Genomic DNA, 20,730 nt, shown 5'->3' on the forward strand with positions numbered 1-20,730 from the left:
ATTAGCAGCAGACACAGTACGGTAGTCCACGGCTGTAGCTACCTCTGTGTCGGCACTCGGCAGTCCATCCATAATTGTATACCACCTACCTGTGGTTTTTTTTTCTTTCTTCTTTATACATACTACATCTCATTATCATCCAGTCTATATTAGCAGCAGACACAGTACAGTACGGTAGTCCACGGCTGTAGCTATCTCTGTGTCGGCACTCGGCAGTCCATCCATAATTGTATACCACCACCTACCCGTGGTTTTTTTTTTCTTTCTTCTTTATACATACTACATCTCATTATCATCCAGTCTATATTAGCAGCAGACACAGTACGGTAGTCCACGGCTGTAGCTACCTCTGTGTCGGCACTCGGCAGTCCATCCATAATTGTATACCACCTACCCGTGGTTTTTTTTTTCTTTCTTCTTTATACATACTACATCTCATTATCAACCAGTATATATTAGCAGCAGACACAGTACGGTAGTCCACGGCTGTAGCTACCTCTGTGTCGGCACTCGGCAGTCCATCCATAATTGTATACCACCTACCCGTGGTTTTTTTTTTCTTTCTTCTTTATACATACTACATCTCATTATCAACCAGTCTATATTAGCAGCAGACACAGTACGGTAGTCCACGGCTGTAGCTACCTCTGTGTCGGCACTCGGCAGTCCATCCATAATTGTATACCACCTACCCGTGTTTTTTTTTTCTTTCTTCTTTATACATACTACATCTCATTATCAACCAGTCTATATTAGCAGCAGACACAGTACGGTAGTCCACGGCTGTAGCTACCTCTGTGTCGGCACTCGGCAGTCCATCCATAATTGTATACCACCTACCCGTGGTTTTTTTTTCTTTCTTCTTTATACATACTACATCTCATTATCAACCAGTCTATATTAGCAGCAGACACAGTACGGTAGTCCACGGCTGTAGCTACCTCTGTGTCGGCACTCGGCAGTCCATCCATAATTGTATACCACCTACCCGTGGTTTTTTTTTCTTTCTTCTTTATACATACTACATCTCATTATCATCCAGTCTATATTAGCAGCTGACACAGTACGGTAGTCCACGGCTGTAGCTACCTCTGTGTCGGCACTCGGCAGTCCATCCATAATTGTATACCACCTACCCGTGGTTTTTTTTTTCTTTCTTCTTTATACATACTACATCTCATTATCATCCAGTCTATATTAGCAGCAGACACAGTACGGTAGTCCACGGCTGTAGCTACCTCTGTGTCGGCACTCGGCAGTCCATCCATAATTGTATACTAGTATCCATCCATCTCCATTGTTTACCTGAGGTGCCTTTTAGTTGTGCCTATTAAAATATGGAGAACAAAAATGTTGAGGTTCTAAAATTAGGGAAAGATCAAGATCCACTTCCACCTCGTGCTGAAGCTGCTGCCACTAGTCATGGCCGAGACGATGAAATGCCAGCAACGTCGTCTGCCAAGGCCGATGCCCAATGTCATAGTACAGAGCATGTCAAATCCAAAACACCAAATATCAGTAAAAAAAGGAGTCCAAAACCAAAAATAAAATTGTCGGAGGAGAAGCGTAAACTTGCCAATATGCCATTTACCACACGGAGTGGCAAGGAACGGCTGAGGCCCTGGCCTATGTTCATGGCTAGTGGTTCAGCTTCACATGAGGATGGAAGCACTCAGCCTCTCGCTAGAAAAATGAAAAGACTCAAGCTGGCAAAAGCAGTAGCACCGCAAAGAACTGTGCGTTCTTCGAAATCCCAAATCCACAAGGAGAGTCCAATTGTGTCGGTTGCGATGCCTGACCTTCCCAACACTGGACGTGAAGAGCATGCGCCTTCCACCATTTGCACGCCCCCTGCAAGTGCTGGAAGGAGCACCCGCAGTCCAGTTCCTGATAGTCAGATTGAAGATGTCAGTGTTGAAGTACACCAGGATGAGGAGGATATGGGTGTTGCTGGCGCTGGGGAGGAAATTGACCAGGAGGATTCTGATGGTGAGGTGGTTTGTTTAAGTCAGGCACCCGGGGAGACACCTGTTGTCCGTGGGAGGAATATGGCCGTTGACATGCCTGGTGAAAATACCAAAAAAATCAGCTCTTCGGTGTGGAAGTATTTCAACAGAAATGCGGACAACAGGTGTCAAGCCGTGTGTTGCCTTTGTCAAGCTGTAATAAGTAGGGGTAAGGACGTTAACCACCTCGGAACATCCTCCCTTATACGTCACCTGCAGCGCATTCATAATAAGTCAGTGACAAGTTCAAAAACTTTGGGCGACAGCGGAAGCAGTCCACTGACCAGTAAATCCCTTCCTCTTGTAACCAAGCTCACGCAAACCACCCCACCAACTCCCTCAGTGTCAATTTCCTCCTTCCCCAGGAATGCCAATAGTCCTGCAGGCCATGTCACTGGCAATTCTGACGATTCCTCTCCTGCCTGGGATTCCTCCGATGCATCCTTGCGTGTAACGCCTACTGCTGCTGGCGCTGCTGTTGTTGCTGCTGGGAGTCGATGGTCATCCCAGAGGGGAAGTCGTAAGCCCACTTGTACTACTTCCAGTAAGCAATTGACTGTTCAACAGTTCTTTGCGAGGAAGATGAAATATCACAGCAGTCATCCTGCTGCAAAGCGGATAACTGAGGCCTTGACAACTATGTTGGTGTTAGACGTGCGTCCGGTATCCGCCGTTAGTTCACAGGGAACTAGACAATTTATTGAGGCAGTGTGCCCCCGTTACCAAATACCATCTAGGTTCCACTTCTCTAGGCAGGCGATACCGAGAATGTACACGGACGTCAGAAAAAGACTCACCAGTGTCCTAAAAAATGCAGTTGTACCAAATGTCCACTTAACCACGGACATGTGGACAAGTGGAGCAGGGTAGGGTCAGGACTATATGACTGTGACAGCCCACTGGGTAGATGTATGGACTCCCGCCGCAAGAACAGCAGCGGCGGCACCAGTAGCAGCATCTCGCAAACGCCAACTCTTTCCTAGGCAGGCTACGCTTCGTATCACCGCTTTCCAGAATACGCACACAGCTGAAAACCTCTTACGGCAACTGAGGAAGATCATCGCGGAATGGCTTACCCCAATTGGACTCTCCTGTGGATTTGTGGCATCGGACAACGCCAGCAATATTGTGTGTGCATTAAATATGGGCAAATTCCAGCACGTCCCATATTTTGCACATACCTTGAATTTGGTGGTGCAGAATTTTTAAAAAAACGACAGGGGCGTGCAAGAGATGCTGTCGGTGGCCAGAAGAATTGCGGGACACTTTCGGCGTACAGGCACCACGTACAGAAGACTGGAGCACCACCAAAAACTACTGAACCTGCCCTGCCATCATCTGAAGCAAGAAGTGGTAACGAGGTGGAATTCAACCCTCTATATGCTTCAGAGGTTGGAGGAGCAGCAAAAGGCCATTCAAGCCTATACAATTGAGCACGATATAGGAGGTGGAATGCACCTGTCTCAAGCGCAGTGGAGAATGATTTCAACGTTGTGCAAGGTTCTGATGCCCTTTGAACTTGCCACACGTGAAGTCAGTTCAGACACTGCCAGCCTGAGTCAGGTCATTCCCCTCATCAGGCTTTTGCAGAAGAAGCTGGAGACATTGAAGGAGGAGCTAACACGGAGCGATTCCGCTAGGCATGTGGGACTTGTGGATGGAGCCCTTAATTCGCTTAACAAGGATTCACGGGTGGTCAATCTGTTGAAATCAGAGCACTACATTTTGGCCACCGTGCTCGATCCTAGATTTAAAGCCTACCTTGGATCTCTCTTTCCGGCAGACACAAGTCTGCTGGGGTTGAAAGACCTGCTGGTGACAAAATTGTCAAGTCAAGCGGAACGCGACCTGTCAACATCTCCTCCTTCACATTCTCCCGCAACTGGGGGTGCGAGGAAAAGGCTCAGAATTCCGAGCCCACCCGCTGGCGGTGATGCAGGGCAGTCTGGAGCGACTGCTGATGCTGACATCTGGTCCGGACTGAAGGACCTGACAACGATTACGGACATGTCGTCTACTGTCACTGCATATGATTCTCTCAACATTGAAAGAATGGTGGAGGATTATATGAGTGACCGCATCCAAGTAGGCACGTCACACAGTCCGTACTTATACTGGCAGGAAAAAGAGGCAATTTGGAGGCCCTTGCACAAACTGGCTTTATTCTACCTAAGTTGCCCTCCCACAAGTGTGTACTCCGAAAGAGTGTTTAGTGCCGCCGCTCACCTTGTCAGCAATCGGCGTACGAGGTTACATCCAGAAAATGTGGAGAAGATGATGTTCATTAAAATGAATTATAATCAATTCCTCCGCGGAGACATTGACCAGCAGCAATTGCCTCCACAAAGTACACAGGGAGCTGAGATGGTGGATTCCAGTGGGGACGAATTGATAATCTGTGAGGAGGGGGATGTACACGGTGATATATCGGAGGATGATGATGAGGTGGACATCTTGCCTCTGTAGAGCCAGTTTGTGCAAGGAGAGATTAATTGCTTCTTTTTTGGTGGGGGTCCAAACCAACCCGTCATATCAGTCACAGTCGTGTGGCAGACCCTGTCACTGAAATGATGGGTTGGTTAAAGTGTGCATGTCCTGTTTATACAACGTAAGGGTGGGTGGGAGGGCCCAAGGACAATTCCATCTTGCACCTCTTTTTTCTTTAATTTTTCTTTGCGTCATGTGCTGTTTGGGGAGTGTTTTTTGGAAGGGCCATCCTGCGTGACACTGCAGTGCCACTCCTAGATGGGCCCGGTGTTTGTGTCGGCCACTAGGGTCGCTTATCTTACTCACACAGCTACCTCATTGCGCCTCTTTTTTTCTTTGCGTCATGTGCTGTTTGGGGAGGTTTTTTTGGAAGGGACATCCTGCGTGACACTGCAGTGACACTCCTAGATGGGCCCGGTGTTTGTGTCGGCCACTAGGGTCGCTTATCTTACTCACACAGCTACCTCATTGCGCCTCTTTTTTTCTTTGCGTCATGTGCTGTTTGGGGAGGGTTTTTTGGAAGGGACATCCTGCGTGACACTGCAGTGCCACTCCTAGATGGGCCCGGTGTTTGTGTCGGCCACTAGGGTCGCTTATCTTACTCACACAGCTACCTCATTGCGCCTCTTTTTTTCTTTGCGTCATGTGCTGTTTGGGGAGGGTTTTTTGGAAGGGACATCCTGCGTGACACTGCAGTGCCACTCCTAGATGGGCCCGGTGTTTGTGTCGGCCACTAGGGTCGCTTATCTTACTCACACAGCTACCTCATTGCGCCTCTTTTTTTCTTTGCGTCATGTGCTGTTTAGGGAGGGTTTTTTGGAAGGGACATCCTGCGTGACACTGCAGTGCCACTCCTAGATGGGCCCAGTGTTTGTGTCGGCCACTAGGGTCGCTTATCTTACTCACACAGCTACCTCATTGCGCCTCTTTTTTTCTTTGCGTCATGTGCTGTTTGGGGAGGGTTTTTTGGAAGGGACATCCTGCGTGACACTGCAGTGCCACTCCTAGATGGGCCCGGTGTTTGTGTCGGCCACTAGGGTCGCTTATCTTACTCACACAGCTACCTCATTGCGCCTCTTTTTTTCTTTGCGTCATGTGCTGTTTGGGGAGGGTTTTTTGGAAGGGACATCCTGCGTGACACTGCAGTGCCACTCCTAGATGGGCCCGGTGTTTGTGTCGGCCACTAGGGTCGCTTATCTTACTCACACAGCTACCTCATTGCGCCTCTTTTTTTCTTTGCGTCATGTGCTGTTTGGGGAGGGTTTTTTGGAAGGGACATCCTGCGTGACACTGCAGTGCCACTCCTAGATGGGCCCGGTGTTTGTGTCGGCCACTAGGGTCGCTTATCTTACTCACACAGCTACCTCATTGCGCCTCTTTTTTTCTTTGCGTCATGTGCTGTTTGGGGAGGGTTTTTTGGAAGGGACATCCTGCGTGACACTGCAGTGCCACTCCTAGATGGGCCCGGTGTTTGTGTCGGCCACTAGGGTCGCTTATCTTACTCACACAGCTACCTCATTGCGCCTCTTTTTTTCTTTGCGTCATGTGCTGTTTGGGGAGGTTTTTTTGGAAGAGACATCCTGCGTGACACTGCAGTGCCACTCCTAGATGGGTCAGGTGTTTGTGTCGGCCACTAGGGTCGCTTAGCTTAGTCATCCAGCGACCTCGGTGCAAATTTTAGGACTAAAAATAATATTGTGAGGTGTGAGGTATTCAGAATAGACTGAAAATGAGTGGAAATGATGGTTTTTGAGGTTAATAATACTTTGGGATCAAAATGACCCCCAAATTCCATGATTTAAGCTGTTTTTTAGGTTTTTTGGAAAAAAACACCCGAATCCAAAACACACCCGAATCCGACAAAAAAAATTCGGTTAGGTTTTGCCAAAACGCGGTCGAACCCAAAACACGGCCGCGGAACCGAACCCAAAACCAAAACACAAAACCCGAAAAATTTCCGGCGCTCATCTCCAGTATTTACAATGAGATCTCGGCGGTTGGGATCCTGGCGGTCAGGAGACCGACACCTGGAGCCCGGCTTTGAGCACAGCGTGTCCCCTTGTGGGCTCGCTGCGCTCGCCACGCTTTGGGCTCGGTGGCGACCGAAGGGTTCTATTCCCCTAAAGGGGTAGCCAGCCGGAACTCCGACCGCCAGTATTTCAGCTGGTGTCGGGATTCCGCTGTCGGTATCCTGACCGCCAGGATACCGACATGTGGTAAATTGACTGCCTCCCTTTACAATAAGGGCGTGCACTCTCAAGTGGAGTTGTGGCCTATATGGAGTAGGGTGTGACTACAGATAAACTGTAAAGAGGACTATCGTTTGTGGCTGCTCAAGCATTAATCTAAAGATGGCTGATGATAAGCACTCACAAATACCAATCCAACACTATTATTATCCGTCTGGTCTCATTATTGCTAATAGGATGAGGGGGGTGTCAAACAGAGAGGTGGGAGCCGGGGTAATGGCCTGTTATAAAAAAAGATAACAAGAGGTTTTTTTTTTACAAGACTGTTGTTTTTTTTGTAAGCAGTTAGCCCAACCGCAACTGGATAGATTTTGTGGTTTGTTTTCATACCATGTACAAAAATTGGGGCAGCGGGCTGTAAATTAGCATTGAAAACAGCCCTTTTTCACTGGTTTCACCTTGGGGTCTATTGCCTAAGTCGTGAATGGAGATAAAGTGGATGGAGATAAAATACCAGCCAATGAGCTTCTAACTGTCATTTTTCAAACCCAGCCTGTGACATGGCAGTTAGACACTGATTGGCTGGTACTTTGTCTCTGTACACTTTATCTCCATCTAAGGCTTAGTAATTAGACCCCTTAGCCACTTATCTGGCTAAGGTGGGCATTTACTAAGCAGTGATAAGAGTGGAGAAGTGAGCCAGTGGAGAAGTTGCCCCATCAACCAATCAGCAGCTCTGTATAATGTTATAGTATACAAATTATAGATACTTCAGGGCTGATTGGTTGCCATGGGCACTTCTCCACTGGCTCACTTCTCCGCTCTTATCACTGCTTAGTAAATGTCCACCATAGTCACTTGAGATGCCAACACCACCAGTTGGACATTCACTGACATAGTTGCATACCACATGGTTGTGCCCTCCTCTTCTGTCCCACAACATTTTAAAAAGGAAGTCAGTTTTGCACATCTGAAGTGAAAAAACAAATTAGATAATGGCACTATTATATCAACAAGAATAGACTGTTTTACTAAAAATATTAGCTGCATACACAGCAGCCGTCTGGAACAATAAACCTCTGTGTTGTTTATAAAGCATCAATTATTCAAAATGCTTTAAGGAGGATGGCGCTTGGAAAAAAACAGCACTTAGATGGTTCCAACAGTGTTAATAAAATATAAAAGCCTTTAATAGAAAATAATCATTAATTCCATAAAATACAAATTAATCAGTGATTCACTCGATGCCTGATACTAAAAAACATCTACAACTGCTGTAGTATAAAATCAATATGGTGGTAATACTAATAAGGGACTGAAATAGTATTGTAGTATCTTCTAGTAAAGCAGTTGGTCCTCATTAATAAAATGATTGCAGATGAAGAATATTATTAATTTGTTCTTTTATAATCCTCATAGCAAAAAAAAGGAAGGGTAGAAACTCAGAATATTGTCCATTTATGACAAGTATCAATGTTCCCATTAGGTGTGAGCTCAGTTATAAATTCAGTGATTCGTCACTGGTCAGACGCTATATTTCCACCATACACCAATAATATCATTAGTCCCAGGTGTACTTCCACCTGTGTATATAGCGAGAGCTTACTCCACCGGACCAAAGATCCTATTTGCAATCTCAGTCGTCTCTTGCTATATTATAGAAAAGCCTGTATGCAATTGATAAGGAGAATATCTGGTCAGGCTACTTACTCCTAAAGTGGTATGTCAGTTGCTTATAATATATACTACTGTATGTCTGTCTTAGTAACCACTTCCACTTAAATGATGGAAGCCGACAGAAATGTACCTGCACTGCTTATGACAGAGTAGATGGCATCAGTTACCAGTTATGGCTTCTGTGACTCCACTGTTGAGGGACATGTGAATGCAGGAAGGTGAAATATCCTTTGCACATCTGAAGAGATGATTACTTCTTGCTGGTCAGGTCCAGGGCTCTGATTTAGTTTGTTTGGTAGCCCCCCCCCCCCCCCACCACCACCACCACCACCACCACCACCACCACCACATCTTATGTACATTTTGTACCCAAGAATGCTGTGCAATCACCGTCCTCCCCTCTGTCACATGGTCCGCTATGCTCTTCAAAATTGGCAGATGCCTACAAGTTGGTAGGTGTGTAACGGATGTGGGCAAGGAAGTTAGTCCACACATTGATTCCAAACCAGAGTACTGTAGTTTTCATTGAAGATAACAGGATACAGGTATAAAAGATAAACAGCAGTCAAAATGACAAGGTATCAATCTCTGGGGTATAGTATGCTATGCCGGCGGCCGGGATCCTGGCACCCAGCATACCGACTCTGGGATCCCGACCACCAGCATGCCGGCAGCTGGGTGAGCACAAATGAAACCCTTGCGGGCTCGCTTCGCTCGCCACTCTGCAGCCACGCTATTTAATCTCCCTCCAGGGGGTCGTGGACCCCCAAGAGGGAGAATAGTTGTCGGTATGCTGGGTGTCGGGATTCAGGCACTGGTATACTGAGTGCCGGGATCCCAACAGCCGGCATACTGAATACCACCCAATCTCTGGGCTAAGTACTGTGCAGCTGTACAGCTGTGACACTCCAATAACTTAGTGACAGGCTTGGACAAATATGGTGACTCAGACATGTACGTGGCTGATGAGTCATGAACAATAAAACTCAAATAAAAGACAGTTTGTAACATTTAACCATTTAACAACATGTTAACTTTAATGAGGGGAAGGGGGCAACACAGCCGGGGGCATCTAATGTCACTGGGGGTTGGAGGGTAATGCTGCTGTGGGATATATAGCCACTGGAGGGGTGAGGGGATCTATTGCCATTGAGGTAGGGTTACTTCTACAATAAAGACCTACAGAGACTCGGTTGTTGGGGTGGGGTCAATTCCACTGGGGGATCTATTGCACTGGATGCGTAAGGGGTAGAGCCACTGGGGTTCTATTGCTACTGGGAATAGGGTTGGGTAATGCTATAATGGGGACATATACACATGTGGGAAATACTACAAAGGGGACACAGGGTTGGAAGGGAGAAAGCAGATGTGAAAATTGTACAACATTGGGGGATAATATTACAGGAGTCTTCTAGACATATTCCCAGGGTGATGCTAGACACTTGCTAGGCATCATTTTTATTGTTACTAAAATAGTTAAATACATTTTTAAATAGACTAAAAAAGCCAATTTCTGATGACGTTTGTGAAATAAATATTTATAAGGGTTCAGTATGATTTCCCGATGGACGGGATGCCGGCAGTCAGAATACCGACAGCGGCATCCCGTCCACCAGAATACCGACAGCTTCCCAAGTAAGCCCAGTAACCCTAACCTGTTCCCTACTCTAACCCTAACCCTCCCTTGTGGGTGCCTAACCCTAACACTCCCCGGTGGTGCCTAACCCTAACCCTCCCCGCTTGGTGCCTAACCCTAACCCTACCCGCTTGGTGCCTAACCCTCCCTTGTCCGCTGCCTAAACCTAACCCTCCCCGCTTGGTGTCTAACCGTAACCTCCACCGCTAACTAGCTAATCCTAACTCTCCGTCTCCGGTACCTAACCCTAACCTTCCCATCCCATCCCTGAACCTAACCCAAACCCCCTCTAATGGGCAAACCTAACCCCGCATCTCGCTGAAAGAAGAATCGGGATTCCAGGCATCGGTATTTAGATGCCGGGATCCCGAGTCCTGTCGGGCTTTAGACAATGGTGTTCCTGCGGCGGACAGGATTCCAGCAACGGTATTTCGAGCGCTGGGATCCTGTCTGTCGGGAAGCTGACTGCTTTCCATATATAAGTTAAGCGGTTAATAATTCTGGGGTTCTTATGTAACTGGAAAACTGTAGGTTTTACTAAATTGCAATTTAGTAAATTTTTGCCATGGTACTTTGCAGTTTATATAGTAATTATAATACAGGTTGAGTATCCCTTATCCAAAATGCTTGGGACCAGAGGTATTTTGGATATGGGATTTTTCCGTATTTTGGAATAATTGCATACCATAATGAGATATCATGGTGATGGGACCTAAATCTAAGCACAGAATGCATTTATGTTACATATACACCTTATACACCCAGCCTGAAGGTAATTTTAGACAATATTTTTTATAACTTTGTGCATTAAACAAAGTGTGTGTACATTCACACAATTCATTTATGTTTCATATACACCTTATACACACAGCCTGAAGGTAATTTAATACAATATTTTTAATAACTTTGTGTATTAAACAAAGTTTGTGTACATTGAACCATCAAAAAACAAAGGTTTCACTATCTCACTCTCATTCAAAAAAGTCCGTATTTCGGAATATTCCGTATTTCGGAATATTTGGATATGGGATACTCAACCTGTAATAATAATAATAATAATAATAATAATAATAATAATAATAACTGCTATAGGAAGTCATATAAACTCATGCTGTTAAAGAACTAACAAAATCATCCTGCAGTTTAAGAAAAGCCTGTTTCTCCTAGCATAGAGTGACCATCAGCAAATGCATAAAGTCACTAACAACCTATTTTGGTGTGACATCTGCTGGGTTTGTCGCATTCCGCTACTAAATGTATTAAAGGAAATAAATATTTCATAACTATTTGCATAGAGAATCTGGAGAAGTAACAGCTGTGTGGGTGTCAACTGCATCTTCCAGCTCTTTCCTGTAAATTACATTTTTTTTCTATGCAGTTACAAATGATGTTAAGAATTTGGAACAATTTCTCTCTCACACAAAGAAAGAGGCTGCAAACAAGTGTACTCTCTCCTGTCCCCCCTGAATCATTATGCTGCATGTAGTGATTCACTTGGGCCCACGCTCTTATATGTTGTAGTAATGTTTTAGGGGAAAACTGTTTTTTTTTATCATGTGAAATATGTTTGACAAAAGGCTAAGGCTATTGTTATGATTCATTGCTTCATATTTTTGTAATTACATTTTCACTGGAAACTAATTAGCATTCATTTTAAGAGAAAAATATTCATGCAAAAGACATTTGCACATTAGACTGAATCAGATGTTACCAAAACCAGTACTCTGTTGTGACTAATTCATATTACCAATACAGTACATGTAGAAAACTGTAAAGGAATGGATTGGACACTAGAGATACCAGGAATCAGTGTCATCACAAAGTGGATGCGGCCCACACCAATGTGTCACCTACTGAGTGGTGACAACAAAGTGCCAGCTCCTCTTCAGTGTCAGTAGCCGGGTGCTGCACTGTGACTTTACGTGCAGCACCTGTCTCCTGTCTCTGCGTAGGGGCCGGCACTGCACTCACACTGGTCTCAGGGGACAGCCCACATCTCCCGCCTGGAGTGATGAAACAAGGATTTGGACCACTAGACCATGCCACTTCCCGCTAGGCGATGTCCCCTTCCCCCCAGGCACACAGCTTTGCTACGCTCACTGTGTTTCCACCGCACCGGGTGTCACCACCATTAGTGTTGCCTCTGCCAGGATTATAACTTACTGTGAGGGTTTATTTTCTCTCTCTCTTTGCCTGTCCTTCTCTCTCTCTTGTCAGCATTCTCTCCTCTTTTTCTCCTTTTCTCTTTTACGCTTACTCCATCTGTCTTTCCTCATCTGTCTATGGTCATGATGTATCAAGCCTTGAAGAGAGATAAAGTGGAGTAATTTCCCAAAGCAACCCTCAGTTTCTAACTGTCATTTCAAATTGTACTAGATAAATGACAGAAGCTGACTGGTTACATTGGCCAACTTCTCCACTTTATCTCTCTCTAATTCAATTGTTTTTCCCAGCGGCCACCACTAGATAGTGCCCAATGGAGCAATTCAATTGTTGCACTTCACGGGAGCGGCGAGCCATTTCAGCTCGAGCCCCCTGGAGGTGACAAGCTGAAATGAGCGAATAGTGACCCATTTGGGCATCCAAATGGTACCTTTCGCATCGCACCCAGCACTTCAGTCAGTTTTAACGGCTTAACCTGGTCGGTCTGGGAGCAATCAGTGCGTTAAAAAAAAAAACAATTGACTATCGCTCGACAATCTCCCATCACTTTAGATGGGAGATAGGGTGCGCAAAACAATTGCCTTGCCCCCTCAGGCTTGATACATCTCCCACTATTATATGTATAAGCACATGATTTTATTATACAGGTATAGCTTATCCTTAGCATTACCTGTTTGCTTTACTATGTTACTTTATGGGATCTCCTAGCTTTTTTTCCTGTGTAAGTGACATGTGCATTGCTATGTGTCTTTTTCCTTTCTCCCATACGGTGAGCTGATTGGTTGCTATGGAAAACATTGCCTACTCTTTAGAAGGTTTGATGCGTCTCCCTTATACGATTACACATATTTGGTTGTGAATAATGTTGCAATGCTGCAATTGGATGATTCAAGGAGTCTGTTTTAATCATGAGGTGGTATGGGATGAATAGCTATAGGGAATAACATAATTGTTTGGAGACTGTACATGTGTCAGAAGTCTCTGGAGTCTCTCTGAGTGACATCGCTGTCACCAGTGAGAAGTGTTATGCACAGACTCTGACTCTCTCTTACGGAACCCGACACTGTTGCTTCACTTCCTTGGGCGCTCCCACTGACTGCTACATTAACCATAAACATATTGAGTCTCGTTAAATACTGCTGATTTGGCACTGCATGAGTGTCGCTATGTTGGATTGATCAGCTGACTCCAGTTTCTCCCACAGAGGGGCTAATTTTCACCTGACCAAATGACTGATCAATGCACCTTATTTAAACCCCTCCCTTGCATCTGCTCATTTCTAGTATGACTTGTATCTTTACAGTTCCTAGTTCCAGTCAGGGCCGGCCCAATGCATACTTAAGGTACACAGCTGCATAGAGCGCCAGAGTGATGAGGGTGCTGCTACAGTACTGTCACTCACTCTGTCGGCACTGCTACATTAATTGGGAATCAGCGCTGACACTGAAATGGCCGCCACTGCATTGGGTGTCTGAGGTAACTGTTAACTTAACCCATACCATCAGCACCGGAGACACCTGCAGCTGACAACAGCAGGAAGCGCTACCCCATATAACCAAAGCCTGCTTCCTCCATGTAAGCTAGAGAGGAGATACAGGACCTGATTCAGTAAGGATTGCAAATTCTGCTAAGTAGCAGAATTTACAATCCTTTTGATCACATACTGGGGGCCACCCATGGCAGGGCAAGGCCCCCCCCCCCCCCCAGCATGCTAACTGTCACCTCCCTGCCCCCCCCCTCCCCCCGAGCATGCTGAAATTGCAGTTGCACCCAATTTCAGCATAATTGATAGAGTAGCCTCCTTCCAGCACAGCCTGGCTGCGCCCGCAGGAGGCTCGCTGCCATTTTTGTGATTGCATCGGCTGCATGTAATGCCACATAGCCGCCCCAATCATGCCCATGCCACGCCCCCAGTTTAACTTTCATCGCCCTGTTTTTAAGCCGTGCCCTGCAATGATATGTCTCCGCCTAGGAAACGGAGCATTGCTGCCCTCCTGCTCCTCGAACGCCTCTGCATGCGCCCGTGTTGCGATCATAAAAATACCAGTTGTATCACTATTTGCAATCCTACCTGAATTAGCCCCACTGTCTGTGAGAGGGGATAGAACCAGGCAATGAGCTGTTTCTGGGCTGAGGACAGCTGATGTATGCTCTCCCCTGAGGTGGAACCTGATCCTTAGAACTACCTTCTAGCCGGATCCAGCCCTCACCTTATCGCTTACCTTCCTTCATAGATGACACAGTCGCTCTGTGGAGAGGAGTTGCTGTTGCACACATGGGGGTTTACCCAGAACCGCCCCCCCTCCCCCTCCCATCAGTGCTGGCTGGCAGATACTCAATTTTAAGTTCTGTACAGAGGATGGCTATTTAAGGGCCGGCCAGGTGCAGAGAGCTGCTCTAACTGCAGAGTGCTGTACTGCCAGGGGCCACTAGATGCCCCCATCTCCATTTCTGCTGTCCTAGAGTGACTGCCAAATGTCAGCCCTACTGACCACGAACTGGTAGCTATGGCATGCAGCCTACGGAGAGGCAGGAGCATGCAGAATGGGCAAGAGTCCTGAGGGGGGAATCTGAGGGGGAGTCCACTGAGGAAGTCTGTGAGTGTGAGTCTGTGGGATCCTACAGAGGAAATGAGTGAGTTTTTTCTTTTGTGTGTTACCGGCTTTTGTGAGGGCTGCATGGTACCTGCTGTGCGGTGTTTGGGTCTGGATACTGGGGAGTGCAGTGCAGGCGAGCCTCTCTATTAACAGTTTCTTATATAGCACAGCAAACTTCTTTGCCCTTTAATTAATTTATATATATATATATATATATATATATATATAGGCAGGAGAGGGGGAGCAACGGCACTCACAGGGCTTCAATTAATCAATTAGATCAGCTCGCCATCCCCATCAATAACAGGGATGATCCAATGTAGTGCAGCATGTAGACATGCTGCACTACATTGGATCGTCCCTGTTATTGATGGGGATGGTGAGCTGATCTAATTGTATAATTGAAGTACTGTGAGTGCTGCTGCTCCCCTTCTCCTGACTGTATTCAAGATTGTCATATGGCACCCAGGCACCCAGGCACTGTGATTAGTCTATATGGAGTGCCGGTCTCCTGGTCTGCTATATATATATATTTATATATATATATATATATATATATATCTATCTATCTGAGTGGGCCCCAGAGATATCACTGTACCGGGCCCCAAGATTTCTGTTTCTGGCCCTGGCTACTGTGAGGTGTAATGTGACTAACAGACACTACTGTTTGTTGTAATGGGAATAAAAGGCACTAATGTGCGGTGTAATGTGACTAATTCTGTGTTGTATAAGGTGCTCTACCTGGTATAATGTCATAATGTATGTAAGGGGCTCTGCACTACTGTGGTGTAATGTGTGTAAGGGGCTCAAACATGACATTATGTGCATAAGTGGTACTAATGTTTAGTGTAATGTGACTGAAGGACATAGCTTTGCGGTGTAATGTGAATTGGTACCACTCTGTGGCCGTACCCCTTCCCCATTAAGCCACGCCCCTATATATTCCACTAAGGGACACCAAAATATATATTTGCTTACAAAAAAAATGAGGCTTGGGCCGGCCCTGGTTCCATTATCAGGACCTCCGCTTCCTGAGTCCTGTTTGGATTGCTGTATTTGCTGTCTGATGCACATTCCATGGTGCACACTCAAGTTCTAAGTACATCAGTTCCTGATCCCTGCTTCATCTTCTCCTAGCTTGTAACTGTATGCAATCCCTATGTCTGCAATCCTAGCTTGTGTCTGTATGCAATTCCAAACTGTTCATCATCTTCATCTAGTAAAGCCTGTGCAATTACCACTGCTCTCCTGTGCAGCTTCCACATTACATATCATTGTCAGTTTAGAAAGCTGTCCTGTGCAATTCCAGTCTGCTATCATTCCCATATCCAGTACCTGCGTTTATTTCATTTACTACCTGCAGAGTGCACAATCATCATCTGTGTGCATTCATTCACAGTCTACAGAGAGCACAACCTATACCTGTGTGTGAATACCATCCACCACCAGCAGGGTGTCATATCTCACCAGTGTCCACAGTCACTTCTGTACTGTTCTGATACTCTAGATTAGCACTTGTGATATTTTGTATGAAGAAGAGCATCATAAGACCACCTAACTTCATTTATTCCAGCCTCAACAAGTCTTGTCTAGTGATCCCAGTCCTGAGCCCAAACAATACACAGATCCTGACAGGAAATGTCATAGTTCACTCTCGCTGTAATTACATACATCCTTTTTATCTTTCTGCAGCTTGATTGGTAAGTATGTAGTGGCGGCTGAGGAATTCCCCAACCCATGTTGTGTACCTGCGTGTTGCTGTGTAAGTGTATATGCGGCGGGGAGTGCACAGTATGTGTTTGTGTGACAAAACTGTTTTTGCATTGGTAGGCTCCAGGTACGTCAAGCCTGAAGTTTATATGTGTACCACCGCGAAGATATAACTTTTATCAGCCTGCAGAAGGGGTGGATTGGGCCACTAGAAACATGGGACAGTTCCTGTTAGGATAGGACTCGTGCTCCCTTCAAGTGGCTTACAACTGCCCCTGGCTGCCCTTTGTGCAGGACCCATTCACATGCCCAGCAATAGGGGCATGTACAAGGTCTGGGGAGCTCCTTTCTGGCACTGGCAGCTGAAGAGAATCCCAACTGTCAGAATCCTGCTACATCCTGGAGGTAAGTAGCAGGGTTGGAGTCAGGGTTAGGCACTAGGGGGAGGCTTATGCTGTGGACGTGGACGGTGTTAGCTTAAGGCTGTGTGGGTGCGGGAGGTTAGGGTTTAGGTACAGGAGAGGGGACGGTTAGGGTTAGGTTGCAGAGGATGGATCTTAAGGGTCCTACACACTTGGCGACATCGATGGTAGATATGAACGATATCGTTCAAAAATGAACGATAAATCGTTCATATTGTCCAGTGTAGATGTACCAATGATGAACGATGCGCGTCCCCACAGTTGTTCATCTTTGGTCTATCCTAGTCTATACATGCAAGCAAATTTTGACGATATAGATGTAATGTACTGTCATAACATCCAAAACAGCGATAGATGTCGTCCAGTGTGTATGCAAGAATCGTTGGTAAAAAAATCGACCAACAATAATATTGTTGGTTGTTAATATCACCCAGTGTGTAGGGCCCTGTAGAGTTAGGCTGTAGGAAGGTTATGTTTGGGTTAGGATTAGGAGTATGGTAAAAATACTTCCGGGGATGTGTTGAGATTCTGTCTGTCGGAATCATACTGTGAGTCTACTGTCAGGATCCGGATTGCCAATTTCGTACTCAGCCTTACCCCCGTTTCTGAAGTGAACATTATAAATACTTCCCTGTTTTTATAAAATCAACCATTCACACAGCCCTGCAAAGGTAGCCCTGTAAGTGCTTGTACAGAGCTGGAAATTGCTGTTCCTCATATTTGAAGCATTAACCGTAGTCTGGACCAGGCACTTTAATCATCCTTGAAAATTTATATGGCAGGAAAGTAAAAATGCAAAAACAAAGGCATGCTCACAGAAACTTCCTGTAATAAATGACATATATTTGACATGCACATAAATATAAGTAAATATGGATAAAAACAGTTGTACTACCAGTTCTACCACTTGCACTGACACCTGTTCACAGTGATCGGTTATGTGTTGGCTTTTCATAGCAGGATATAGCAGACAACATATATTTACACAGCAAGACATGGTTGTTGCAGTGGATAGTTCCACTGCCTCACAGCCCTGGGGTCATTAATTTAATTACTGACTGTATTGTATCATATAGTGTACACTTACAGACCAACTCAATACATAATTATCTTCCTCCCTGAAAACAAGTAGGATGTACTGATTAACAAATGTCTGTAAACTTAAGTTAAATGAGTAACTATTCAGAAAAAGGACTATTGCAGTTTCCTAACAAAGTATTTTTCTTTTTTGAAGAACAAAATGACATACTGTAGATGGCTGCAACTAAAAACAATATGTGCATTTTGCCTTTATTAAAAACCATTATCAATAACTTGACTGTGAAAAAAGTAGAGATGTGCACCGGAAATTTTTCGGGTTTTGTGTTTTGGTTTTGGGTTCGGTTCCGTGGCCGTGTTTTGGGTTCGAACGCGTTTTGGCAAAACCTCACCGAATTTTTTTTGTCGGATTCGGGTGTGTTTTGGATTCGGGTGTTTTTTTCAAAAAACCCTAAAAAACAGCTTAAATCATAGAATTTGGGGGTCATTTTGATCCCAAAGTATTATTAACCTCAATAACCATAATTTCCACTCATTTTCAGTCTGTTCTGAACACCTCACACCTCACAATATTATTTTTAGTCCTAAAATTTGCACCGAGGTCTCTGGATGACTAAGCTCAGCGACCCAAGTGGCCGACACAAACACCTGGCCCATCTAGGAGTGGCACTGCAGTGTCACGCAGGATGGCCCTTCCAAAAAACACTCCCCAAACAGCACATGACGCAAAGAAAAAAAGAGGCGCAATGAGGTAGCTGTGTGAGTAAGCTAAGCGACCCTAGTGGCCGACACAAACACCTGGCCCATCTAGGAGTGGCACTGCAGTGTCACGCAGGATGGCCCTTCCAAAAAATACTCCCCAAACAGCACATGACGCAAAGAAGAAAAAAAAGAGGCGCAATGAGGTAGCTGTGTGACTAAGATAAGTGACCCTAGTGGCCGACACAAACACCTGGCCCATCTAGGAGTGGCACTGTAGTGTCACGCAGGATGGCCCTTCCAAAAAATACTCCCCAAACAGCACATGACGCAAAGAAGAAAAAAAAGAGGCGCAATGAGGTAGCTGTGTGACTAAGATAAGTGACCCTAGTGGCCGACACAAACACCTGGCCCATCTAGGAGTGGCACTGCATTGTCACGCAGGATGGCCCTTCCAAAAAATACTCCCCAAACAGCACATGACGCAAAGAAGAAAAAAAAGAGGCGCAATGAGGTAGCTGTGTGACTAAGATAAGCGACCCTAGTGGCCGACACAAACACCTGGCCCATCTAGGAGTGGCACTGCAGTGTCACGCAGGATGGCCCTTCCAAAAAACACTCCCCAAACAGCACATGACGCAAAGAAAAATGAAAGAAAAAAGAGGTGCAAGATGGAATTGTCCTTGGGCCCTCCCACCCACCCTTATGTTGTATAAACAGGACATGCACACTTTAACCAACCCATCATTTCAGTGACAGGGTCTGCCACACGACTGTGACTGAAATGACGGGTTGGTTTGGACCCCCACCAAAAAAGAAGCAATTAATCTCTCCTTGCACAAACTGGCTCTACAGAGGCAAGATGTCCACCTCATCATCATCCTCCGATTCATCACCGTGTACATCCCCCTCCTCACAGATTATCAATTCGTCCCCACTGGAATCCACCATCACAGCTCCCTGTGTACTTTGTGGAGGCAATTGCTGCTGGTGAATGTCTCCATGGAGGAATTGATTATAATTCATTTTAATGAACATCATCTTCTCCACATTTTCTGGAAGTAACCTCGTACGCCGATTGCTGACAAGGTGAGCGGCGGCACTAAACACTCTTTCGGAGTACACACTTGTGGGAGAGCAATTTAGGTAGAATAAAGCCAGTTTGTGCAAGGGCCTCCAAATTGCCTCTTTTTCCTGCCAGTATACGTACGGACTGTCTGACGTGCCTACTTGGATGCGGTCACTCATATAATCCTCCACCATTCTTTCAATGGTGAGAGAATCATATGCAGTGACAGTAGACGACATGTCCGTAATCGTTGGCAGGTCCTTCAGTCCAGACCAGATGTCAGCATCAGCAGTCGCTCCAGACTGCCCTGCATCACCGCCAGCGGGTGGGCTCGGAATTCTGAGCCTTTTCCTCGCACCCCCAGTTGCGGGAGAATGTGAAGGAGGAGATGTTGACAGGTCGTGTTCCGCTTGACTTGACAATTTTCTCACCAGCAGTTCTTTGAACCCCTGCAGACTTGTGTCTGCCGGAAAGAGAGATCCAAGGTAGGTTTTAAATCTAGGATCGAGCACGGTGGCCAAAATGTAGTGTCTGATTTCAACAGATTGACCACCCGTGAATCCTTGTTAAGCGAATTAAGGGCTCCATCCACAAGTCCCACATGCCTAGCAGAATCGCTCAGTGTTAGCTCCTCCTTCAATGTCTCCAGCTTCTTCTGCAAAAGCCTGATGAGGGGAATGACCTGACTCAGGCTGGCAGTGTCTGAACTGACTTCACGTGTGGCAAGTTCAAAAGGTTGCAGAACCTTGCACAACGTTGAAATCATTCTCCACTGCGCTTGAGACAGGTGCATTCCACCTCCTATATCGTGGTCAGTTGTATAGGCTTGAATGGCCTTTTGCTGCTCCTCCAACCTCTGAAGCATATAGAGGGTTGAATTCCACCTCGTTACCACTTCTTGCTTCAGATGATGGCAGGGCAGGTTCAGGCGTTTTTGGTGTTGCTCCAGTCTTCTGTACATGGTGCCTGTACGCCGAAAGTGTCCAGCAATTCTTCTGGCCACCGACAGCATCTCTTGCACGCCCCTGTCGTTTTTT

This window comes from Pseudophryne corroboree, chromosome 2 (assembly GCF_028390025.1).
Source record: "Pseudophryne corroboree isolate aPseCor3 chromosome 2, aPseCor3.hap2, whole genome shotgun sequence".
Classification (NCBI taxonomy): Eukaryota; Metazoa; Chordata; class Amphibia; order Anura; family Myobatrachidae; genus Pseudophryne; species Pseudophryne corroboree.